This window comes from Protomyctophum bolini (assembly GCF_963924005.1).
Source record: "Protomyctophum bolini genome assembly, chromosome: 14".
Classification (NCBI taxonomy): domain Eukaryota; kingdom Metazoa; phylum Chordata; class Actinopteri; order Myctophiformes; family Myctophidae; genus Protomyctophum; species Protomyctophum bolini.
The window spans coordinates 1,904,854-1,929,349 of record NC_137875.1 but is presented as its reverse complement, the minus strand read 5'-3'; the positions used below and the strand labels follow the sequence as shown (position 1 = coordinate 1,929,349).

Sequence of the window (24,496 nt, the reverse complement as noted above, 5' to 3'; positions counted from 1 at the left end):
TCAGTTTAAGACAGTAAGAAACATTTTCAAAAACCTTAGGCCATAGTTGTCAAATATAGTGCGCTGTCAATTTAAGATAGCACAATGGATAAACCTTTGAGAGAACTTTGAATGGAACCAAATTAATCGGTATACCGTACATTACCTTTTGCAAATGAGTGAAATACCCTTTGAATAAAATCCTTTAGTCACCTTAACCATTCCTAGAAAAACCCTTTGAACACAATCCAGGCAATGGATAAAACACCTTGTTAAAAAACCTTTAAAAAGTAATTGGAAGACAAAGGAATTCAGACCACACCGAATTATAAAGTTTAGGGGAATTTATATAAATTGATTCTCAGTTAAATGATGTTACAGATCCAGACTTGACATAGTGTTATTCCATGACTGAATCACATTATTCCACAGTTTTACAACTTAATATAGTAGGGACAGAGACCAGGGGGTTAATCTGGCAACATAAATATCGTAAGTGATAGGCCCAGGATGGGGACAACACAAAAGTGGACTCAGATAAAGAAGCCCTTCTTTATCTGAGTCCATTTTTGTGGCAAAATGGTTAAGCAGTGTCAATAAATATATTTGACGTACATGTGTGGGTTTGTTTTCTTACCTTATGAGCAATATAGTCCATTCCATGAATTATTTCGCTCCGTTGTGCAGTTTAATATAGTAGCCTACATATTAGAAATAAAAATAGGCTCTCATTGACTTCCATTGTAACAGGGAAACAACTCTCAAACTCACTCTTTTAGAACACTAAGCTGATTATGACCGTTTTATTTTTAATAAAAAATATCAACGTTGTAATGTTTTTGTTTTGACTTCGGTGTTGCCACATTGTGTGAGAGATATAAGCCAAACCACCTCCAAAAACAAGCCAACTCTTAAAGCCAAATCAAGAAAAACAAGCCAAAACAAACACAATAATATGACCATATATAATCCTAATAAAAATATTGTATGCATTTATCATTATAAATACTATGTAGGCCTATATCTATGATAATTCATGTTTTGGTAATGTATTACAGTACTAATTATTAGCCTTAAGCCCAAAGTAGCGGGAAATAAGCAGACTTGGCAACCCTGTCAAGTTTGTTTGGAAAGAAGTTCCTGTTTGCCTACAAAACGATCTGATTGGTCTGAAGTAGCCTCGGTCCCAGACTTACCATCCAGAACGTTGGATGTAAACAAATTTGTAAACAAAAGCGACTTGTTTACAAACGAGGAACACCAGAACCCTTCACTGTATATCTCCAACCAATATAGTTACTTTATAAATCTATCAGAAGACGAAAATAAGATGGCATGAGTTTTCCTGATGTCATAAACTGTCAGAATCAGCTTTTGTTGTGTTCGCTTATGCTAACTGACTGATTTTGAGAGCTGTTTCCCCGTTACAATGGAAGTCAATGAGAGCCTATTTTTATAGATACTATTAAACTGCACAACGGAGCGAAATAATTGATGGAATGGACTAATTTGCTCATAAGGTAAGAAAACAAACCCACACATGCTGTACAGCAAATATATGTATTGACACTGCTTAACCATTTTGACCAGCATTGCAAGCTTGACCGATCGTTTCCTAACCTAGTAACCGTTGCTAATGTGGTATTGGCCAACAACGGGCTTGGGTGGGACTTAGCGACAGGCTAATTGCTTAGAGAGCAGGTCTTTGCCTGGCTGGGTGGCCTACCCAGGGCTATGTCAGTCATTTGGGGCCCTCAGAGAACTGAGGGTAGTGTTGTAACAAAGGCTTTCACTCAATTTCACCTCATATGGGCAACTGATTGCCTCAGTTACCCATTAAACTTAAAGGGACACTTCACCCTTTTTGCAAAAAAATACATGTTAATGACGTTTAGAAGCTTTAGATCACTTTCCCGGGAGTCTTTATGTGTGTAATATGTGGTTTTAGATATTTTAGATTGTAGCAGTGAGCCCAGTGTCTCTGATGTCAAGTAGGCTCGGTCCCAGACTTACCATCTAAGAAAAAAAAAAGAAAAAAAAATCAAATTAACGTGGTTGAGAATCCATGAATCAATTTTTAGAAATAGGCCAACAATACAAATTACGTTTGTTTTGTGGATTAATTTACTTTTACTGCGTGGCCCCCAGTGCCCCCCCCCCCCCCCCCCCCCCCACCACCACAAAATGACCAGAACTACTTAATATTCACTAAAACCAGAGCAGAACTCCCACCACGGGACAATCAATTATTACAGTTGCAACCACTATGTTAATGGAAAGTATTTCATACAACTTAAGTTAAAAAAAATCTGAACTATCCCTTTAAGATTTATTTGGTAACAACTAAAAACCCAGTCTATTATTATTGACACATTGTAAAAAAAAAAAAAATACAAATGGGTCATCTTCTGTTATTTGCTTATTTCAATTCATTTATTTTCTCAGCTTTCTCCTTAGATATAGCGTTAACGTCCTTATAACAACAACTGAATGACTTTGATTGGTTGAAATATTTATTAACAGTTTGCAGAATTACAGTACATTTTCAAGCACAAACTCAATACAAAGACTGTAAAGATTTTTTACGGGGGCCAGTTTCGAATTGCAGCCGTCCGTAGGGGCCCTTTGAGAGTCCGTAGGGGCCCTTTGAGAGCGCTTTTGAAGGAGTCAAGGTAATGCCTGCACACAGAGACAATTCAAGGTTGAACTTTATTTGCTATACATCTTGTGTACAGTACAGGTGTACAGTACAGGTGTACAGTACAGGTGCATCAGAGTAAAACCAGGGACGTGCTAGAGAGTGTTAGAGACGTGTGGGGCTGGAATCCTGTGAGAAAATAGCAGATCTACAAGCTCGCGATGCGTTGAGAGCTTGTAGATCAGCTATTCTCGGGGCGCAACCCACCACTCTTTAGCTAGTGGAGACGCAGGTGTGTAAAACGACATTGGATTTCTAAATACAAACAAAACTTTGAAAGGAGAGGAGGGTATTTTGCATTTCTTTTCAGCATGCAGTAAAAACGCTGCATTGGTGGTCTGGAGAGGGCAGTTGTTTTACAGACGGGTCAAAGGGCAGGGCCTGAAGGCCCCTTTTGATGTCTATGTTTTCATTGAGTTTTAGTCACATTTTACTCCCCTGGAATGTTTTAGTCTATTTTGGGTCGACAAAATGTCGTGAGATTTCAGTCGAGTTAAATCTACAGTTGATTTAGTCGTTGCTGAACATTGCCGTGACTCCGTGAGCTTGTAGATCGGCTATTTTCAGCATGCAACCAAGTGTAAAATGACTTGTACTGGATCTCTTGTCCACTATAGTCCCTTCCTAACATTTTAGTTTATAGTTTTTATTTGTTGACGAAATTGTCAATATATTTAGTCTTTGTTCTATAGTCACCATAGCTTAGTTTTTATTTAGTTTCCATTTAGTTTCCGTCAGTGGAAGAAGGTAGTCGACGAACATGTTTTTTTTTCATGAAGAAAACTAAATGGAAACTAAATGAAAACTATGCTATGGTGACTAAAACTAAGACTAAATATACTGACAATTTCGTCAACAAATAAAAACTAGACTAAAATGTTAGGAAGGGACTATAGTGGACAAGAGATCCAGTATAAGTCATTTTACACTAGGTTGCATGCTGAAAATAGCAGATCTACAAGCTCACAACGCGTCGCAGTGTAGATCGGCTATTTTCAGCAAGTGTAAAATAAGTCATTATGACGGCAAAAATACATTTTAATCGACTAAATCACCTGTAGATTTAGTCGACATTCCAGGTGACTAAAATGTGACCAAAACTAAATGAAGTTTCAGTCCAAAGACTATGACTAAAACTAAAATAGAAATATTTGCTGCCAAAAACAACACTGGCCTCTCGAAGAATGCAGAGTTAGAGTTCTAGAGGCTCAATACCAACATGTTGACCTTAATTACATCAGAATGCAGAGTTAGAGTTCTAGAGGCTCAATACCAACATGTTGACCTTAATTACAGTTTGGTTCCCAAACCTTTTGGTGTCAAGGACCCTCAAATAAACATTTACAGCAGTGATTCCGAAACATTAAACAATTTCATGGACCCCCCCCCCTATGCCACATTTGCATATTTAAAAATGTAAAAATGTGTAATACAATAAATCATTGTCTTCGTGTAAGTACTCAACTGGGGAAGTGTCAAGGTGATCACAGTCTATACTGTAGTTATGGTTTTACTACACTCAATTCATAATTAATGAAAATATATCACCGACTAGTGTATGCAATTAATGCATTCTGACCTGAGATCAGATTCATACGAGGTTTCCACTGGGACACACACTGGTCTGATTAACCCATTCTGACCTGAGATCAGATTCTAAAAATGTCAGTCGTTCTCCGATTTTTCATAAAATAGCAGACCTACAAGCTCGTAGCGCGCCACTCGGTGGCGCGCTATGAGCTTGTAGATCTGCTATTTTTCAATAGCTAAAGCATAACATGATGCCGACACCAAGATGGGTTCCCGTTCAGAATGGGTTAATGCATTCAAAAGAGCTGAATACATGTTTTATGGACCCATAATAGTGATTATTATTTAAGTTAAGTTTTGCCATATAACCATTTATTTTCCCATAAATCAGGTATAGCTTTAAGGTACGGCCATGACCGCAATGGTAGGAAAATATATATATTATTAATCATATTGGGATATTCTGTATTCGGCCAACTGTTTTCTATATTTGGTATTCGGTTTGGGCCAAGAATGGTTATCATGATAGATTGCTGCCACCACGCTACTTGACAAATAGAGGGTGTGGTGCAGGAAGAAGGGTTTTGTCCTGAAAATGACAAAGTCCCTTTGAGCTTCAGACCTTTGTCTTTACTTGTAGTGTTTGTGTTAACCCTGTAAGACCCAGCGTTGCTTTTCGGTATAACATTTTTAAGGTTGAAATATCTTTTTTTAGAAGAAATAGAAATTTATCCGGGTCTTACAGGGTTAAATGACTTGTATGTAGTGTTATAACTAGGGATGCACCGAAAGGGAAACTCTTGTCAGAAACCGAATACCGAATATAGGAAACAGTTGGCCGAAAACCGAATACCGAATATCCGAATATGATTAATATTATATATCTGTTTTCCTACCTTTGCTGTCATGGCCGTACCTTAAAGCTACATGATTATGGCAAAAAAAATGGTTATGGCAAAACTTAACTTAAATAATAATCACTGTTATGGGTCCATAAAACATTTATTCTTCTCTTTTGAATGCATTAATTGCATACACTAGTCGGTGATATCTTTTCTGCCTATTCGGGCCGAAACCGAATAGGCCGAAAATGCATTCTTAGCCATTTTCTGCCGAATATTTTCTGTGGCCGAATATTCGGTGCATCACTAGTTATAACATTTGCCTTCTGTTTCAGTACATTTTCCACCATGGGTTCAACGTTACCTGCAGGTCTGAAAGTATGTTGAGACGTAGCAGGTCAATCTGTTGGGTCAGGTGGGTTTGTAGCTCCGACTGTATGTTATTAATCTTTATCTGCTGGTCTGCCTCGATGGAAGTCAGTAGAGCTCCATGTAGCCCGCTATGTAGCGTCTGCATGTCTGCTGGGTATGCATTGTCCCAACACTTCCACTGTCCACCTTTGAATGTTACCAAAGGAAAATAATGACGGTTAATTAATGCTTTGTTTACTGTGAAAAGTCCACAGCAAAGAGTTGTGAGACAATGAGGTGAAATGACCATTTAAAGCATACAGTACATGGACAACCTTCACTTAATGCAGGTTAATATCGGAATATTAATATCGGAATGACTTCAGTGAACATTATATATTAGTAGCTAATGACTAGAATACAGTATTACATTTGTATTGTCTTTTAAGTCCAATGTAATGTACCTAAGTTCCTAAAGTTAACATACGTAAAAATATAAATTAGAAAATAGCAAAAAATAGCAGCTCTACAAGCTCAAAACGTGGTGCGTTTTGAGGAAATATAGTGACCCTCTGGAGTGAGTGTGGAACTATAGTGGCCCTCTGGAGTGAGTGTGGAACTATAGTGGCCCTCTGGAGTGAGTGTGGAAATATAGTGGCTCTCTGGAGTGAGTGTGGAACTATAGTGGCCCTCTGGAGTGAGTGTGGAAATATAGTGGCTCTCTGGAGTGAGTGTGGAACTATAGTGGCCCTCTGGAGTGAGTGTGGAACTATAGTGGCCCTCTGGAGTGAGTGTGGAACTATTGTGGCTCTCTGGAGTGAGTGTGGAACTATTGTGGCCCTCTGGAGTGAGTGTGGAACTATTGTGGCCTCTCTCCATCATCATAGTTGCCCAACCTGCCCTGGGTTAAAGCCTATAATATGTACATAATGCACTGTGGCTCTGAGACAGGAGATATAATTATTATATTACAGATATTATAAATTATATTATATACCTTCTGCACTGTGGCTCAGAGACAGGAGAGCCAGTATGGAGAAGGAGATCAGGAAACACAGCTTCATCTGGCGACAGAAATAATGAAGAACATTGAATTTCGTAACAAGAACACTACAACAAAAATGTAAATTAATTGATGCTAATCTCCAGAAAAGTGTTTTCATTTTGTCATGTTGTCTTGATGAAGTAGTAGTAGCCTAGTAGTCGTGGTCTTTATGACAAACTACACTCATCTATGGTTTGATAAAGAGGTCCTTGAGGGAGTTCCAGGGGGTCCCCAGATAAATGATAGTTTGGAACCAAATGGACCCTTATGGGTCTGTAACTCTGAGAGTGTACAAATGTTAGGGTCCATTTGGTTCCATTTGTACACTCTCAGAGTTAAATTAACATTGATTTTACAATATAAATTGGGGGTCCCAGAGATAGTCACTATATCAATAAAGACATAAAAAGCCCCAAAACAAATCTTTAAAACAAAATGATGGACTCACCGTGTCAAAGTTGTTGTCCTGTTGGCTCGTTGCTTCTGAGATGAATGTCAATCAGATCCTGGCAATAATAGAATGAAAAGTTGGACTTATAAACACATTACAAAAACTGTGACCTTAACCATGATGCTGCTACGGTCACTGATATCATCATAACAGACACAAACACATAGAGGTTTGATACAGTATAGGCTGTACGGACACAAGAAAACGTGATTTACTCCATTGTTGATAAGATAGGCTTCAACAGTTGCACAAAAGGCACGCTTGGGCACGCACACACGCACGCACGCACATAAATTACACCACTGAAATAGGCCTAAACAACATTGTATTAAATAACATTAAAGGACAACTTTAGTTTTTTTCATCTAAGGTTCATGTTTTAGGGAAAGAGAAAGAAAAAGATGAGTGTAAAAAAATAATCATTTGCTGCTTTCTTTCATTTGAGGGATGGGGCTAAATATGTATTTCTTTATAGCGCTGTTTAAATTATTATTATTTACTATATTCCTACTAGACCTCATATAAAATTACACCTGGACACAAAAGATCACAGGATCTAGTGAATGTGAAGGGGGAGGTGACGAACTGACCCCCACTATACTCTACCGTCACATTCAGTAGATCCTGTGATCCTTTGTGTCCAGATCTAATTTCCTGAGGTCTAGTAGGACTATAGTAAATATTAATAAATAGATCGCCATAATATTTCGTAAAAAAATACAAATTTAGCAAATTTAGAAAGAAAGCCGCAAATGAAAAAAAAATAGTCATCTTTTTCTTTCTCTAATAAGAACCTAAAACATGAACCTTGGTAGAAATAAAACAAACCAAGTTGTGGTTTAAAGTGAACATAAAATGGACTCACCGTGGTCAAAGCTGTTGTCCTGTTGGCTCGTTGCTTCTGAGAGGAATCAGAACCTGACTTATAAACACCCAACAGAACTAAAACGTGTCCTTGATGCTGCTACGCTCACTGATAACAGATAAACACCCAACAGAACTAAAACGTGTCCTTGATGCTGCTACGCTCACTGATAACAGATAAACAAATAAAGGTTTCATACAGTATTTACAGTATATACAGGACACAAGAAAACCTGATGTTCTTCATTGTTGATAAGATAGACTTCAACACACACACACACACAGAGTCGCACGCACGCACGCACGCACACACACACACACACACACACACACACACACACACACACACACACACACACACACACACACACACAGACACGGTTGGTTGAGTGCAGTGGCGTACATTTATTCAAGTACTTTTTGAGGTATTTTCACTTTACTATTTCCCAGTACATTTACTTCTACTCCACTACATCGCAGAGGAAAATATCTATTTTCACTCCACTACAATTATTTTAAAACTTTAGTTACTAGTTTGATTATTATTACAAAACATACATTATACATGAACTGCTTCATGCCTATATATACATCACATGCGTTGCGATGCGACACTTGTAGATCTGCTATTTTCATGTGAAAACGTGAAATTAGACATTCTGCGTGAAGAGTATTTTCACTTTTGGTACATTTTTATGCCCATTGGCTATAGTTTGTTGATTACTTTAGATGCAGAAGCAGCAATGACCTTTTTCTTTTGTTTTTTAGGTATTAAAAATGTCTGCAAATTCCTTAAATTGTCACTTCACTGTCATCTGGGGACCCTCCCAAAATAATGTGGGGACCCCCCTGGTTGAGAACCAATACATCAATCAATACATCAATACAATACAATACAATAAATCAATTCATGAGTGGACAAGGGAGATACATCGAGTACAGACAGGCCTGTGTGGTACAGTAGATGTACATGGAGTACACAGAGAGGCCTGTGGGGTACAGTAGATGTACATGGAGTACACAGAGAGGCCTGTGGGGTACAGTAGATGTACATGGAGTACACAGAGAGGTCTGTGGGGTACAGTAGATGTACATGGAGTACCCAGAGAGGCCTGTGGGGTACAGTAGATGTACATGGAGTACACAGAGAGGCCTGTGGGGTACAGTAGATGTACATGGAGTACCCAGAGAGGCCTGTGGGGTACAGTAGATGTACATGGAGTACACAGAGAGGCCTGTGGGGTACAGTAGATGTACATGGAGTACACAGAGAGGCCTGTGGGGTACAGTAGATGTACATGGAGTACACAGAGAGGCCTGTGGGGTACAGTAGATGTACATGGAGTACACAGAGAGGCCTGTGGGGTACAGTAGATGTACATGGAGTACACAGAGAGGCCTGTGGGGTACAGTAGATGTACATGGAGTACACAGAGAGGCCTGTGGGGTACAGTAGATGTACATGGAGTACACAGAGAGGCCTGTGGGGTACAGTAGATGTACATGGAGTACACAGAGAGGCCTGTGGGGTACAGTAGATGTACATGGAGTACCCAGAGAGGCCTGTGGGGTACAGTAGATGTACATGGAGTACCCAGAGAGGTCTGTGGGGTACAGTAGATGTACATGGAGTACACAGAGAGGCCTGTGGGGTACAGTAGATGTACATGGAGTACCCAGAGAGGCCTGTGGGGTACAGTAGATGTACATGGAGTACCCAGAGAGGCCTGTGGGGTACAGTAGATGTACATGGAGTACACAGAGAGGCCTGTGGGGTACAGTAGATGTACATGGAGTACACAGAGAGGCCTGTGGGGTACAGTAGATGTACATGGAGTACCCAGAGAGGTCTGTGGGGTACATGTAACACACATGATTTAGTGGATTACAGTATAACCCTAACATATAGAGACAAGCTACAGTTGCCTTATATGTGTGCTTTTGCCTAAGAACAAAATCTAAAGTTACTGTGTTTAGTGACCCTGTCTAAAACCTAACCACTGAGCGGTGCAGAGATTTGTTAAGCTATCTAAAAATCACTAGATATCAGAGACAGAGTGACATGTGCTTCCACCAATCAGCAGTCAGTTTAGGGCCTGGCTGATATGCTGTTCCAGCCACACAGCAACCTGTTGAAGCAGTGATTATACCTTCTACCTGCACTGCTGCACTGATCAAGACCAATTGAACTGAGTCAGTTCAGCTGTTGAGGTTAGAGACAGAAAGACAGCCAAACAGCAATGCACAGCACATGAGAAGAGCACAGAACAGAGAGAGAAAAAGTGTGATACTAGAAGAGTTTTATGAACACAAACCACAGCGAAGCAAGAAACCATTGTGGATTCACTGGGGCAGCCATTGCATTGTTTGTGCCCAGCCTGTTTCACACAGAATCGGTCAGGTTCTTTTTGTTGGATTGGATCGTTTTCCAGTTGACCATTCCAATAGATGGCGAGCTTCCCACCAGGATCTAGAGATTGAGCGACAGCGAGTATTCCCCCATACGCTGGTGACCACTGGACAGACCACTGCACTCTACGGTGTGGTAGGCCTAATCTGCAGACTCCCCCACTCTCAGCTGCAGTAATCCCAATTCCCCCTCTCTCCCTCCGCGCACACGCATGCACATACATTCCCCTGGAATTGGAACTCTGATTCTTACAGTTTTGGAAACCATGGAACTTTGACACACTGATACATAGTATACCTGGATGGTTTATCCTTGGAACTCTGAACCGTAACACGTATACTGATTTTGCATACATACCTTACCTTACCTTGTTCATTAATTGGGAGAACAGTGACTGAGTGGTCAATTCATTACGTATTGAACAGGTGGATATTTGTAGATTCTATTTTGATTGTTTGATTGAACTGGAAAGAAACAACTTGAGTTGAAGGTTTAAAGGAGATAACTGAGGATTGAAGTTAGAAGGGTGCACCCAAATTAGAAAGACACAGTGAACTGTGAGAATTGAAAGTGGCCAAGCAACTGCTATTCAAGAGTTGCTACCAATTTATTTCTTTTCCATATTGTATGTTTGTTTGTTAATTGTTTTTTCAATATAACTGCCGGCAATCATTTAACATTAACCTCCTTGTGTCTGAGTCTCATTTAAGCACTCCCCATAGCTCCAGCAGTCGAACCTACACAATAACTAAGCCAGATTTTGCTATAGTGCCTTATAGGTGCTACAAGTTACTCACAGAAGTGTCACTCGCCCCCGTTTGGCACAAATTGGTATTACATACAGTAGATGTACATGGAGTACACAGAGAGGCCTGTGGGGTACAGTAGATGTACATGGAGTACACAGAGAGGCCTGTGGGGTACAGTAGATGTACATGGAGTACACAGAGAGGCCTGTGGGGTACAGTAGATGTACATGGAGTACACAGAGAGGCCTGTGGGGTACAGTAGATGTACATGGAGTACACAGAGAGGCCTGTGGGGTACAGTAGATGTACATGGAGTACACAGAGAGGCCTGTGGGGTACAGTAGATGTACATGGAGTACACAGAGAGGCCTGTGGGGTACAGTAGATGTACATGGAGTACACAGAGAGGCCTGTGGGGTACAGTAGATGTACATGGAGTACACAGAGAGGCCTGTGGGGTACAGTAGATGTACATGGAGTACACAGAGAGGCCTGTGGGGTACAGTAGATGTACATGGAGTACACAGAGAGGCCTGTGTGGTATAATGGTTTTCTGTCACCGGCACAAGGACGGCTTCAAGGACAAACTGTACCACAACAATAGCTATCAGGCCTTATTATAATAATTATTATTATTATAAGAGAGACATCTTATACGTCATATCATGTATCATCACACAGACATGATAACATGGGATGAACAACATAATGTTACCAGCTCAGTGGCCTTGTGGTTACAGTGTCCGCCCTGAGACTGGGCCGGAGGTCGGGGTTGGATCCCCGGCCGGGTCAAACCAAAGACTCAGTGACCCAGTGCCTCCCTGCTTGACACTCAGCATCAAGGGTTGGATTGGGGGTGGGAAGTGAGGACGCTGGCGTCGACTGTTCGCCGCTTCACCTCGCAATGTATGGATGAATGAACCTTCACCTCGCAATGTATGGATGAATCAACCTTCACCTCGCAATGTATGGATGAATGAACCTTCACCTCCCAATGTATGGATGAATGAACCTTCACCTCCCAATGTATGGATGAATGAACCTTCACCTCCCAATGTATGGATGAATGAACCTTCACCTCCCAATGTATGGATGAATGAACCTTCACCTCCCAATGTATGGATGAATGAACCGTTGTAAAGCGCTTTGAGTAGGCACGTAGTGCATAGACAAGCGCCATAAAGGGGCACGGTGGCACAGTTGGTAGTTTTGTCGCCTCACAGCTAGAAGGTCCTGGGTTCGATTCCCGCTCGGGGCGCTGTGGGTGCTGGCGGCGTGTTTCCTCCTCCGCGTCATCAGTGCCCATACCCGAAGGCGGGCGTTGGCGAAAGGGCCTTTCTGTGTGGAGTTTGCATGTTCTCCCCGTGTCCCCTAGGGTAGGTACCCTCACATGTTCTCCCCGTGTCCCCTAGGGTAGGTACCCTCACATGTTCTCCCCGTGTCCCCTAGGGTAGGTACCCTCACAAAAAACATGCAGTAATCCTGGTCACTAAACTGCCTCCCCCTGGCCAGCCAGGGCGCCTGATGGAGGGGAAAGGAACTGGTTGGAATAACGTGTTCCTTCCACGCGCTATACGTCAAACCAGGGAAACTCCCCTCTGTCAGGTGTAAAGGAGCAACTTGGACACTCAGGCATGAAGGAAGCATGAGTTCAAGTCGGTTGCTCTCCCCTTGTTCCCCATATATGGGGACTAGGTTGGTCTCCCCTTGTCCCCCATATATGGGGACTAGGTTGGTGGAGGTTGTGTAGAGCCCAGGATCACATTAGATGATTGACACAGGGGTGAAAAATCGTGGGATAAAACATATATTTAAAAAAAAAGGAAATAAGGTTACATACAATGAAATACAATGAAAGTATATATATATAGCACATTGTTGACATACTATTACTTGATACTACTAGACAGGATGTTTGTTTTGGGTTTTTTAAGCCATCTAGGAATAAATGAAACAACGCCTTCTCCAGACAGACAGACTGCCCATAGTAGCTGAGACAGAACAGTATTTAGCCAGCTTTTTTGCATTTGTTTTTAGCAATCCATCCTGAAAACCCCTGAGCACAAGTTTATGGACATGGCCCAGACTTCCAAATACAAGGTCAATAAGTTGACAGTTATATCCCATGCCCATAATACGTTCCACCAGAAGCTGATATTTCATAAGTTTGGATGTAAAACAAGTGTCCATATACAAATCAACTGGGCAGCCTATTTCAAATATAGTGACAGTTTTTCTAATTTCATTGATGAACACAATATCTGGGGTATTTGGAATATTTTGTAGTGAATTGACATGCGTGTCATTGTGATCAAACCATTCTATTTTCACAGTGCTGTGTTTATACATTCTTGTTGTCCTGTCCTGTACTCCTCTGATCTTGTCTGAGACCAGGTCCACCAGACGGTCATGTCTGGCAATGTACAGTCCTTTATAGTGGCTGCAGCCATTTAAGATGTGTGCGACTGTTTCTTTGTCATGTGGTACTGGATGTAGGATGCAGTGTGGGTCGTGTGCTGATGGGTACCAGGTTGCCAAGTTGAACTTGGTCGGCAACACCTGTAAACGGGCTTTAATAGTGAAAATGAGAATGTCCTCACCTATGGTGTTATTTGACAGTATAGAGTGTGATAATGAGTGGTTTGCAAAGGGAAGAAGAGCCAGTTTTCCCTGCAGCCTCAGACTGGTCCAGTGTTGTGCACTTTCTGATGGCTTCATTCCTAGAATGGTGGCTCTTGCGGTCGCGGATTTGATTGACAGTTCATGGTGCGCACCGTCCTGCTCGTAGGTCGCACATGCACGGACACGCGGATGTACTATATGATGATGCTGTTGTTGAATCAGGCGTACATGGAGTACACAGAGAGGTCTGTGGGGTACAGTAGATGTACATGGAGTACCCAGAGAGGCCTGTGGGGTACAGTAGATGTACATGGAGTACACAGAGAGGCCTGTGGGGTACAGTAGATGTACATGGAGTACACAGAGAGGCCTGTGGGGTACAGTAGATGTACATGGAGTACACAGAGAGGCCTGTGGGGTACAGTAGATGTACATGGAGTACCCAGAGAGGCCTGTGGGGTACAGTAGATGTACATGGAGTACCCAGAGAGGTCTGTGGGGTACAGTAGATGTACATGGAGTACACAGAGAGGCCTGTGGGGTACAGTAGATGTACATGGAGTACACAGAGAGGCCTGTGGGGTACAGTAGATGTACATGGAGTACACAGAGAGGCCTGTGTGGTACAATGGTTCTGTCACCGGCAGAAGGACGGCTTCAAGGACAAACTGTACCACAACAATAGCTATCAGGCCTTATTATAATAATAATTATTATTATAAGAGAGACATCTTATACGTCATATCATGTATCATCACACAGACATGATAACATGGGATGAACAACATAATGTTACCAGCTCAGTGGCCTTGTGGTTACAGTGTCCGCCCTGAGACTGGGCCGGAGGTCGGGGTTGGATCCCCGGCCGGGTCAAACCAAAGACTCAGTGCCTCAGTGACCCAGTGACCCAGTGACCCAGTGCCTCCCTGCTTGACACTCAGCATCAAGGGTTGGATTGGGGGTGGGAAGTGAGGATGCTGGCGTCGACTGTTCGCCGCTTCACCTCGCAATGTATGAATGAATGAACCTTCACCTCCCAACGTATGGATGAATGAACCTTCACCTCCCAACGTATGAATGAATAAACCTTCACCTCCTAATGTATGAGTGAATGAACCTTCACCTCCCAATGTATGAATGAATGAACCTTCACCTCCCAATGTATGAATGAATGAACCTTCACCTCCCAATGTATGAATGAATGAACCTTCACCTCCCAATGTATGAATGAATGAACCTTCACCTCCCAACGTATGAATGAATGAACCTTCACCTCCCAATGTATGAATGAATGAACCTTCACCTCCCAATGTATGAATGAATGAACCTTCACCTCCCAATGTATGAATGAATAAACCTTCACCTCCCAATGTATGGATGAATGAACCTTCACCTCCCAATGTATGGATGAATGAACCATTGTAAGGCGCTTTGAGTAAGCACGTAGTGCATAGAAAAGTGCAATTCATTATTATTATTATCATAAGGTTACATACAATGTGAAAAACAAATCTACTGTACCTACAAGCTCATAGCGCGAGTGCCGCGGTACGAGCAGTGTTCTGTGTTGTTCTCATCCTTCAAATATTGGCAGAAATAGTCACTTGCTGATTTTCCCAATAGCTTTATTAAATTCCTCCACCCCAAACATATGTAACCTTAATTGGCAGAAGTACACATCGACCACGCCACCCTGGGAATTTAACCCAAAGACATCAATTAAAGTGTAACAGTATGTAATCATAGGAGCAGAGACGTGCGTCTCAAGATAATCACTTTCAATTTATTGTGACAAAAAGATCAAATATTAGTTTCGTTTAATTCGATCAATCAAGTTATATACAGTACAATGTAATATTTAAAAAGGGCAGCGGTGGACGAACTGTTTGCGGAGCGGTCTTGATATCGGAAGGTCGCTATAGTTCGTATCCCCGGACCGGCACGTTAAAATTACCACCTTTCCTTTCCTTTAGTCCAGTTACCCTGCAGGGTAAACATAGTACCTTTCCTTTCCTTAATCCAGTTACCCTGGGTAAACATAGTACCTTTCCTTTCCTTATAGTCCAGTTACCCTGGGTAAACATAGTACCTTTCCTTTCCTTAGTCCAGTTACCCTGGGTAAACATAGTACCTTTCCTTTCCTTATAGTCCAGTTACCCTGGGTAAACATAGTACCTTTCCTTTCCTTAGTCCAGTTACCCTGGGTAAACATAGTACCTTTCCTTTCCTTAGTCCAGTTACCCTGCAGGGTAAACATAGTACCTTTCCTTTCCTTAATCCAGTTACCCTGGGTAAACATAGTACCTTTCCTTTCCTTATAGTCCAGTTACCCTGGGTAAACATAGTACCTTTCCTTTCCTTAGTCCAGTTACCCTGGGTAAACATAGTACCTTTCCTTTCCTTAGTCCAGTTACCCTGGGTAAACATAGTACCTTTCCTTTCCTTAGTCCAGTTACCCTGCAGGGTAAACATAGTACCTTTCCTTTCCTTAGTCCAGTTACTCTGGGTACCGATGTGAGGAACCAAATGGACCCTTATTGGTCTGTAACTAGTATAAATGGTGGACCCAGAGACAGAAATGTAATTAAATGGGGGGCCTTCAAATTAAGGTGGTTGAGAATCACTGCTAGAGCTGTAAACATCTTATCTTATGGGGGGTCCCTTATGGGGGGGCCCTTATGGGGGGTCCCTGGCCTATGTTTTCAAATGGGGGTCCCTAATAAATTGAACACTACAACCTCTTTATCAAACCATAGATGATTGTAGTTTGTCATAAAGACCACGACTACTAGGCTACTACTACTTCATCAAGACAACATGACAAAATGAAAACACTTTTCTGGAGATTAGCATCAATTCATTTACATTTTTGTTGTAGTGTTCTTGTTACGAAATTCAATGTTCTTCATTATTTCTGTCGCCAGATGAAGCTGTGTTTCCTGATCTCCTTCTCCATACTGGCTCTCCTGTCTCTGAGCCACAGTGCAGAAGGTATATAATATAATTTATAATATATATAATATAATAATTATATCTCCTGTCTCAGAGCCACAGTGCAGAAGGTATATATAATATGTACATATTATAGGGTTTAACCCAGGGCAGGTTGGGCAACTATGATGATGGAGAGAGGCCACTATATTTACACACTCACTCCAGAGGGCCACTATATTTACACACTCACTCCAGAGGGCCACTATAGTTCCACACTCACTCCAGAGAGCCACTATAGTTCCACACTCACTCCAGAGTGCCACTATAGTTCCACACTCACTCCAGAGGGCCACTATAGTTCCACACTCACTCCAGAGGGCCACTATAGTTCCACACTCACTCCAGAGGGCCACTATAGTTCCACACTCACTCTAGAGAGCCACTATATTTTCACACTCACTCCAGAGAGCCACTATATTTCCACACTCACTCCAGAGAGCCACTATAGTTCCACACTCACTCCAGAGGGCCACTATAGTTCCAAACTCACTCCAGAGAGCCACTATACTTCCACACTCACTCCAGAGGGCCACTATAGTTCCACACTCACTCCAGAGGGCCACTTTAGTTCCACACTCACTCCAGAGGGCCACTATATTTCCACCCTCACTCCAGAGTGCCACTTTAGTTCCATACTCACTCCAGAGGACCACTATAGTTCCACACTCACTCCAGAGTGCCACTATAGTTCCACACTCACTCCAGAGGGCCACTATAGTTCCACACTCACTCCAGAGGACCACTATATTTCCACACTCACTCCAGAGGACCACTATATTTCCACACTCACTCCAGAGGGCCACTATATTTACACACTCACTCCAGAGGGCCACTATATTTCCACCCTCACTCCAGAGGGTCACTATATTTCCTCAAAACGCACCACGTTTTGAGCTTGTAGAGCTGCTATTTTTGCTATTTTCTAATTCATATTTTTACGTATGTTAACTTTAGGAACTTAGATAACTTAGCTTCGGCTAACTCTGGCCCATTTACATTGATGTGAAAACTGACATGTTGATTAATGAGCTTTGTCCCTGTCAAATAAATAAATAAATAAAAATAAATAAATACATTACATTGGACTTAAAAAGACAATACAAATGTAATACTGTATTCTAGTCATTAGCTACTAATATATAATGTTCACTGAAGTCATTCCGATATTATTATTCCGATATTAACCTGCATTAAGTGAAGGTTGTCCATGTACTGTATGCTTTAAATGGTCATTTCACCTCATTGTCTTTTATTTGGAACTAATAATTTAATCTGTGTTTGGATTTATTCTGAACTCTTTGCTGTGGACTTTTCACAGTTAACAAAGCATTAACCATCATTATTTTCCTTTGGTAACATTCAAAGGTATAATTATGGTGGTGGTGGATTAGTGATAGTCCAGATGACCAAACCGTTGCATCAATCGCCCAACAACTTCAGGAGCTACGTGAAGACATACGTGAAGACATGCGGGTAACGTCAAACCATGGTGGAAAATGTATTGAAACAGAAGGCAAATGTTATAACACTACAGACATAGTAATTTAACACAAACACTACAAGTAAACACAAAGGTCTGAAGCTGAAAGGGACTTTGACATTTTCAGGATAGAGTCCAGGACAAAACCCTTCTTCCTGCACCACACCCTCTATTTGTCAAGTAGCGTGTGGCAGCAATCTATCTTGCTAACCAGACGATTCAGACCCATTACCTCCCACATGAATATCATGAGGTTTCGCATGTACGGCATCACTCGCAATCTTGGTAACATGATTAATGTGTGAATTAAAATTCAATTCAGAATCAATAATAACCCCCAGGTTCTTTACTGTACTGTTACTTTCTACAGTCAGGTTACCAAGTCTGCTTATTATTGATTATTTCTGCTCACTAGAACCGATTATGAGAACTTCTGTCTTATCCTCCAGTTACCCTGGGTAAACATAGTACCTTTCCTTTCCTTAGTCCAGTTACCCTGGGTAAACATAGTACCTTTCCTTTCCTTAGTCCAGTTACCCTGGGTAAACATAGTACCTTTCCTTTCCTTAGTCCAGTTACCCTGGGTAAACATAGTACCTTTCCTTTCCTTAGTCCAGTTACCCTGGGTAAACATGGTACCTTTCCTTTCCTTAGTCCAGTTACCCTGGGTAAACATGGTACCTTTCCTTTCCTTAGTCCAGTTACCCTGGGTAAACATAGTACCTTTCCTTTCCTTAGTCCAGTTACCCTGGGTAAACATAGTACCTTTCCTTTCCTTAGTCCAGTTACTCTGGGTACTGATGTGAGGAACCAAATGGACCCTTATTGGTCTGTAACTAGTATAAATGGTGGACCCAGAGACAGAAATGTCATTACATGGGGGGCCTTCAAATTAAGGTGGTTGAGAATCACTGCTAGAGCTGTAAACATCTTATCTTACGGGGGGGTCCCTTATGGGGGGTCCCTGGCCTATGTTTTCAAATGGGGGTCCCTAATAAATTGAACACTACAACCTCTTTATCAAACCATAGATGATTGTAGTTTGGCATAAAGACCAGTAATACTAGGCTACTACTACTTCATCAAGACAACATGACAAAATGAAAACACTTTTCTGGAGATTAGCATCAATTCATTTACATTTTTGTTGTAGTGTTCTTGTTACGAAATTCAATGTTCTTCATTATTTCTGTCGCCAGATGAAGCTGTGTTTCCTGATCTCCTTCTCCATACTGGCTCTCCTGTCTCTGAGCCACAGTGCAGAAGGTATATAATATAATTTATAATATCTATAATATAATAATTATATCTCCTGTCTCAGAGCCACAGTGCAGAAGGTATATAATATAATTTATAATATATATAATATAATAATTATATCTCCTGTCTCAGAGCCACAGTGCAGAAGGTATATATGTACATATTATAGGGTTTAACCCAGGGCAGGTTGGGCAACTATGATGATGGAGAGAGGCCACTATATTTCCACACTCACTCCAGAGGGCCACTATAGTTCCACACTCACTCCAGAGTGCCACTATAGTTCCACACTCACTCCAGAGGGCCACTATAGTTCCACACTCACTCCAGAGGACCACTATATTTCCACACTCACTCCAGAGGACCACTATATTTCCACACTCACTCCAGAGGGCCACTATAGTTCCACACTCACTCCAGAGGGCCACTATATTTACACACTCACTCCAGAGGGCCACTATATTTCCACCCTCACTCCAGAGGGTCACTATATTTCCTCAAAACGCACCACGTTTTGAGCTTGTAGAGCTGCTATTTTTGCTATTTTCTAATTCATATTTTTACGTATGTTAACTTTAGGAACTTAGATAACTTAGCTTTGGCTAACTCTGGCCCATTTACATTGATGTGAAAACTGACATGTTGATTAATGAGCTTTGTCCCTGTCAAATAAATAAATAAATAAAAATAAATAAATACATTACATTGGACTTAAAAAGACAATACAAATGTAATACTGTATTCTAGTCATTAGCTACTAATATATAATGTTCACTGAAGTCATTCCGATATTATTATTCCGATATTAACCTGCATTAAGTGAAGGTTGTCCATGTACTGTATGCTTTAAATGGTCATTTCACCTCATTGTCTTTTATTTGGAACTAATAATTTAATCTGTGTTTGGATTTATTCTGAACTCTTTGCTGTGGACTTTTCACAGTTAACAAAGCATTAACCATCATTATTTTCCTTTGGTAACATTCAAAGGTATAATTATGGTGGTGGTGGATTAGTGATAGTCCAGATGACCAAACCGTTGCATCAATCGCCCAACAACTTCAGGAGCTACGTGAAGACATACGTGAAGACATGCGGGTAACGTCAAACCATGGTGGAAAATTTATTGAAACAGAAGGCAAATGTTATAACACTACAGACATAGTAATTTAACACAAACACTACAAGTAAACACAAAGGTCTGAAGCTGAAAGGGACTTTGACATTTTCAGGATAGAGTCCAGGACAAAACCCTTCTTCCTGCACCACACCCTCTATTTGTCAAGTAGCGTGTGGCAGCAATCTATCTTGCTAACCAGACGATTCAGACCCATTACCTCCCACATGAATATCATGAGGTTTCGCATGTACGGCATCACTCGCAATCTTGGTAACATGATTAATGTGTGAATTAAAATTCAATTCAGAATCAATAATAACCCCCAGGTTCTTTACTGTACTGTTACTTTCTACAGTCAGGTTACCAAGTCTGCTTATTATTGATTCTTTCTGCTCACTAGAACCGATTATGAGAACTTCTGTCTTATCCTCCAGTTACCCTGGGTAAACATAGTACCTTTCCTTTCCTTAGTCCAGTTACCCTGGGTAAACATAGTACCTTTCCTTTCCTTAGTCCAGTTACCCTGGGTAAACATAGTACCTTTCCTTTCCTTAGTCCAGTTACCCTGGGTAAACATAGTACCTTTCCTTTCCTTAGTCCAGTTACCCTGGGTAAACATGGTACCTTTCCTTTCCTTAGTCCAGTTACCCTGGGTAAACATGGTACCTTTCCTTTCCTTAGTCCAGTTACCCTGGGTAAACATAGTACCTTTCCTTTCCTTAGTCCAGTTACCCTGGGTAAACATAGTACCTTTCCTTTCCTTAGTCCAGTTACTCTGGGTACTGATGTGAGGAACCAAATGGACCCTTATTGGTCTGTAACTAGTATAAATGGTGGACCCAGAGACAGAAATGTCATTACATGGGGGGCCTTCAAATTAAGGTGGTTGAGAATCACTGCTAGAGCTGTAAACATCTTATCTTACGGGGGGGTCCCTTATGGGGGGTCCCTGGCCTATGTTTTCAAATGGGGGTCCCTAATAAATTGAACACTACAACCTCTTTATCAAACCATAGATGATTGTAGTTTGGCATAAAGACCAGTAATACTAGGCTACTACTACTTCATCAAGACAACATGACAAAATGAAAACACTTTTCTGGAGATTAGCATCAATTCATTTACATTTTTGTTGTAGTGTTCTTGTTACGAAATTCAATGTTCTTCATTATTTCTGTCGCCAGATGAAGCTGTGTTTCCTGATCTCCTTCTCCATACTGGCTCTCCTGTCTCTGAGCCACAGTGCAGAAGGTATATAATATAATTTATAATATCTATAATATAATAATTATATCTCCTGTCTCAGAGCCACAGTGCAGAAGGTATATAATATAATTTATAATATATATAATATAATAATTATATCTCCTGTCTCAGAGCCACAGTGCAGAAGGTATATATGTACATATTATAGGGTTTAACCCAGGGCAGGTTGGGCAACTATGATGATGGAGAGAGGCCACTATATTTCCACACTCACTCCAGAGGGCCACTATAGTTCCACACTCACTCCAGAGTGCCACTATAGTTCCACACTCACTCCAGAGGGCCACTATAGTTCCACACTCACTCCAGAGGACCACTATATTTCCACACTCACTCCAGAGGACCACTATATTTCCACACTCACTCCAGAGGGCCACTATAGTTCCACACTCACTCCAGAGGGCCACTATATTTACACACTCACTCCAGAGGGCCACTATATTTCCACCCTCACTCCAGAGGGTCACTATATTTCCTCAAAACGCACCACGTTTTGAGCTTGTAGAGCTGCTATTTTTGCTATTTTCTAATTCATATTTTTACGTATGTTAACTTTAGGAACTTAGATAACTTAGCTTTGGCTAACTCTGGCCCATTTACATTGATGTGAAAACTGACATGTTGATTAATGAGCTTTGTCCCTGTCAAATAAATAAATAAATAAAAATAAATAAATACATTACATTGGACTTAAAAAGACAATACAAATGTAATACTGTATTCTAGTCATTAGCTACTAATATATAATGTTCACTGAAGTCATTCCGATATTATTATTCCGATATTAACCTGCATTAAGTGAAGGTTGTCCATGTACTGTATGCTTTAAATGGTCATTTCACCTCATTGTCTTTTATTTGGAACTAATAATTTAATCTGTGTTTGGATTTATTCTGAACTCTTTGCTGTGGACTTTTCACAGTTAACAAAGCATTAACCATCATTATTTTCCTTTGGTAACATTCAAAGGTATAATTATGGTGGTGGTGGATTAGTGATAGTCCAGATGACCAAACCGTTGCATCAATCGCCCAACAACTTCTGGAGCTACGTGAAGACATACGTGAAGACATGCGGGTAACGTCAAACCATGGTGGAAAATGTATTGAAACAGAAGGCAAATGTTATAACACTACAGACATAGTAATTTAACACAAACACTACAAGTAAACACAAAGGTCTGAAGCTGAAAGGGACTTTGACATTTTCAGGATAGAGTCCAGGACAAAACCCTTCTTCCTGCACCACACCCTCTATTTGTCAAGTAGCGTGTGGCAGCAATCTATCTTGCTAACCAGACGATTCAGACCCATTACCTCCCACATGAATATCATGAGGTTTCGCATGTACGGCATCACTCGCAATCTTGGTAACATGATTAATGTGTGAATTAAAATTCAATTCAGAATCAATAATAACCCCCAGGTTCTTTACTGTACTGTTACTTTCTACAGTCAGGTTACCAAGTCTGCTTATTATTGATTCTTTCTGCTCACTAGAACCGATTATGAGAACTTCTGTCTTATCCTCCAGTTACCCTGGGTAAACATAGTACCTTTCCTTTCCTTAGTCCAGTTACCCTGGGTAAACATAGTACCTTTCCTTTCCTTAGTCCAGTTACCCTGGGTAAACATAGTACCTTTCCTTTCCTTAGTCCAGTTACCCTGGGTAAACATAGTACCTTTCCTTTCCTTAGTCCAGTTACCCTGGGTAAACATGGTACCTTTCCTTTCCTTAGTCCAGTTACCCTGGGTAAACATGGTACCTTTCCTTTCCTTAGTCCAGTTACCCTGGGTAAACATAGTACCTTTCCTTTCCTTAGTCCAGTTACCCTGGGTAAACATAGTACCTTTCCTTTCCTTAGTCCAGTTACTCTGGGTACTGATGTGAGGAACCAAATGGACCCTTATTGGTCTGTAACTAGTATAAATGGTGGACCCAGAGACAGAAATGTCATTACATGGGGGGCCTTCAAATTAAGGTGGTTGAGAATCACTGCTAGAGCTGTAAACATCTTATCTTACGGGGGGGTCCCTTATGGGGGGTCCCTGGCCTATGTTTTCAAATGGGGGTCCCTAATAAATTGAACACTACAACCTCTTTATCAAACCATAGATGATTGTAGTTTGGCGTAAAGACCAGTAATACTAGGCTACTACTACTTCATCAAGACAACATGACAAAATGAAAACACTTTTCTGGAGATTAGCATCAATTCATTTACATTTTTGTTGTAGTGTTCTTGTTACGAAATTCAATGTTCTTCATTATTTCTGTCGCCAGATGAAGCTGTGTTTCCTGATCTCCTTCTCCATACTGGCTCTCCTGTCTCTGAGCCACAGTGCAGAAGGTATATAATATAATTTATAATATATATAATATAATAATTATATCTCCTGTCTCAGAGCCACAGTGCAGAAGGTATATATGTACATATTATAGGGTTTAACCCAGGGCAGGTTGGGCAACTATGATGATGGAGAGAGGCCACTATATTTACACACTCACTCCAGAGGGCCACTATAGTTCCACACTCACTCCAGAGAGCCACTATAGTTACACACTCACTCCAGAGGGCCACTATAGTTCCACACTCACTCCAGAGGGCCACTATAGTTCCACACTCATTCCAGAGGACCACTATAGTTCCACACTCACTCCAGAGGACCACTATAGTTCCACACTCACTCTAGAGAGCCACTATATTTTCACACTCACTCCAGAGAGCCACTATATTTCCACACTCACTCCAGAGAGCCACTATATTTCCACACTCACTCCAGAGAGCCACTATAGTTCCACACTCACTCCAGAGGGCCACTATAGTTCCACACT

The 24,496-nt window shown here is 41.1% G+C and overlaps 2 long non-coding RNA genes across 3 annotated transcripts; one reads left to right on the top strand and one right to left on the bottom strand.

Moving 5' to 3' along the window:
* Nucleotides 1-1,159: 1,159 nt before the first annotated feature.
* LOC308328067 lies at nt 1,160-22,717 on the top strand. 2 transcript variants are annotated; one of them, XR_013965251.1, is made up of 7 exons: nt 1,160-1,499; nt 16,466-16,532; nt 17,901-18,008; nt 19,215-19,281; nt 20,266-20,373; nt 21,580-21,646; nt 22,631-22,717. It is a non-coding gene; the product is annotated as an uncharacterized lncRNA (long non-coding RNA). The 2 variants fall into 2 exon arrangements; XR_013965252.1 differs by lacking the exon at nt 1,160-1,499 and adding an exon at nt 5,387-5,464.
* On the bottom strand, nt 6,398-7,827 carry LOC308328022. The gene is made up of 3 exons (XR_013965243.1): nt 7,762-7,827; nt 6,894-6,951; nt 6,398-6,464 (listed from the first exon to the last, which is right to left on the bottom strand). It is a non-coding gene; the product is annotated as an uncharacterized lncRNA (long non-coding RNA).
* Nucleotides 22,718-24,496: the final 1,779 nt, after the last annotated feature.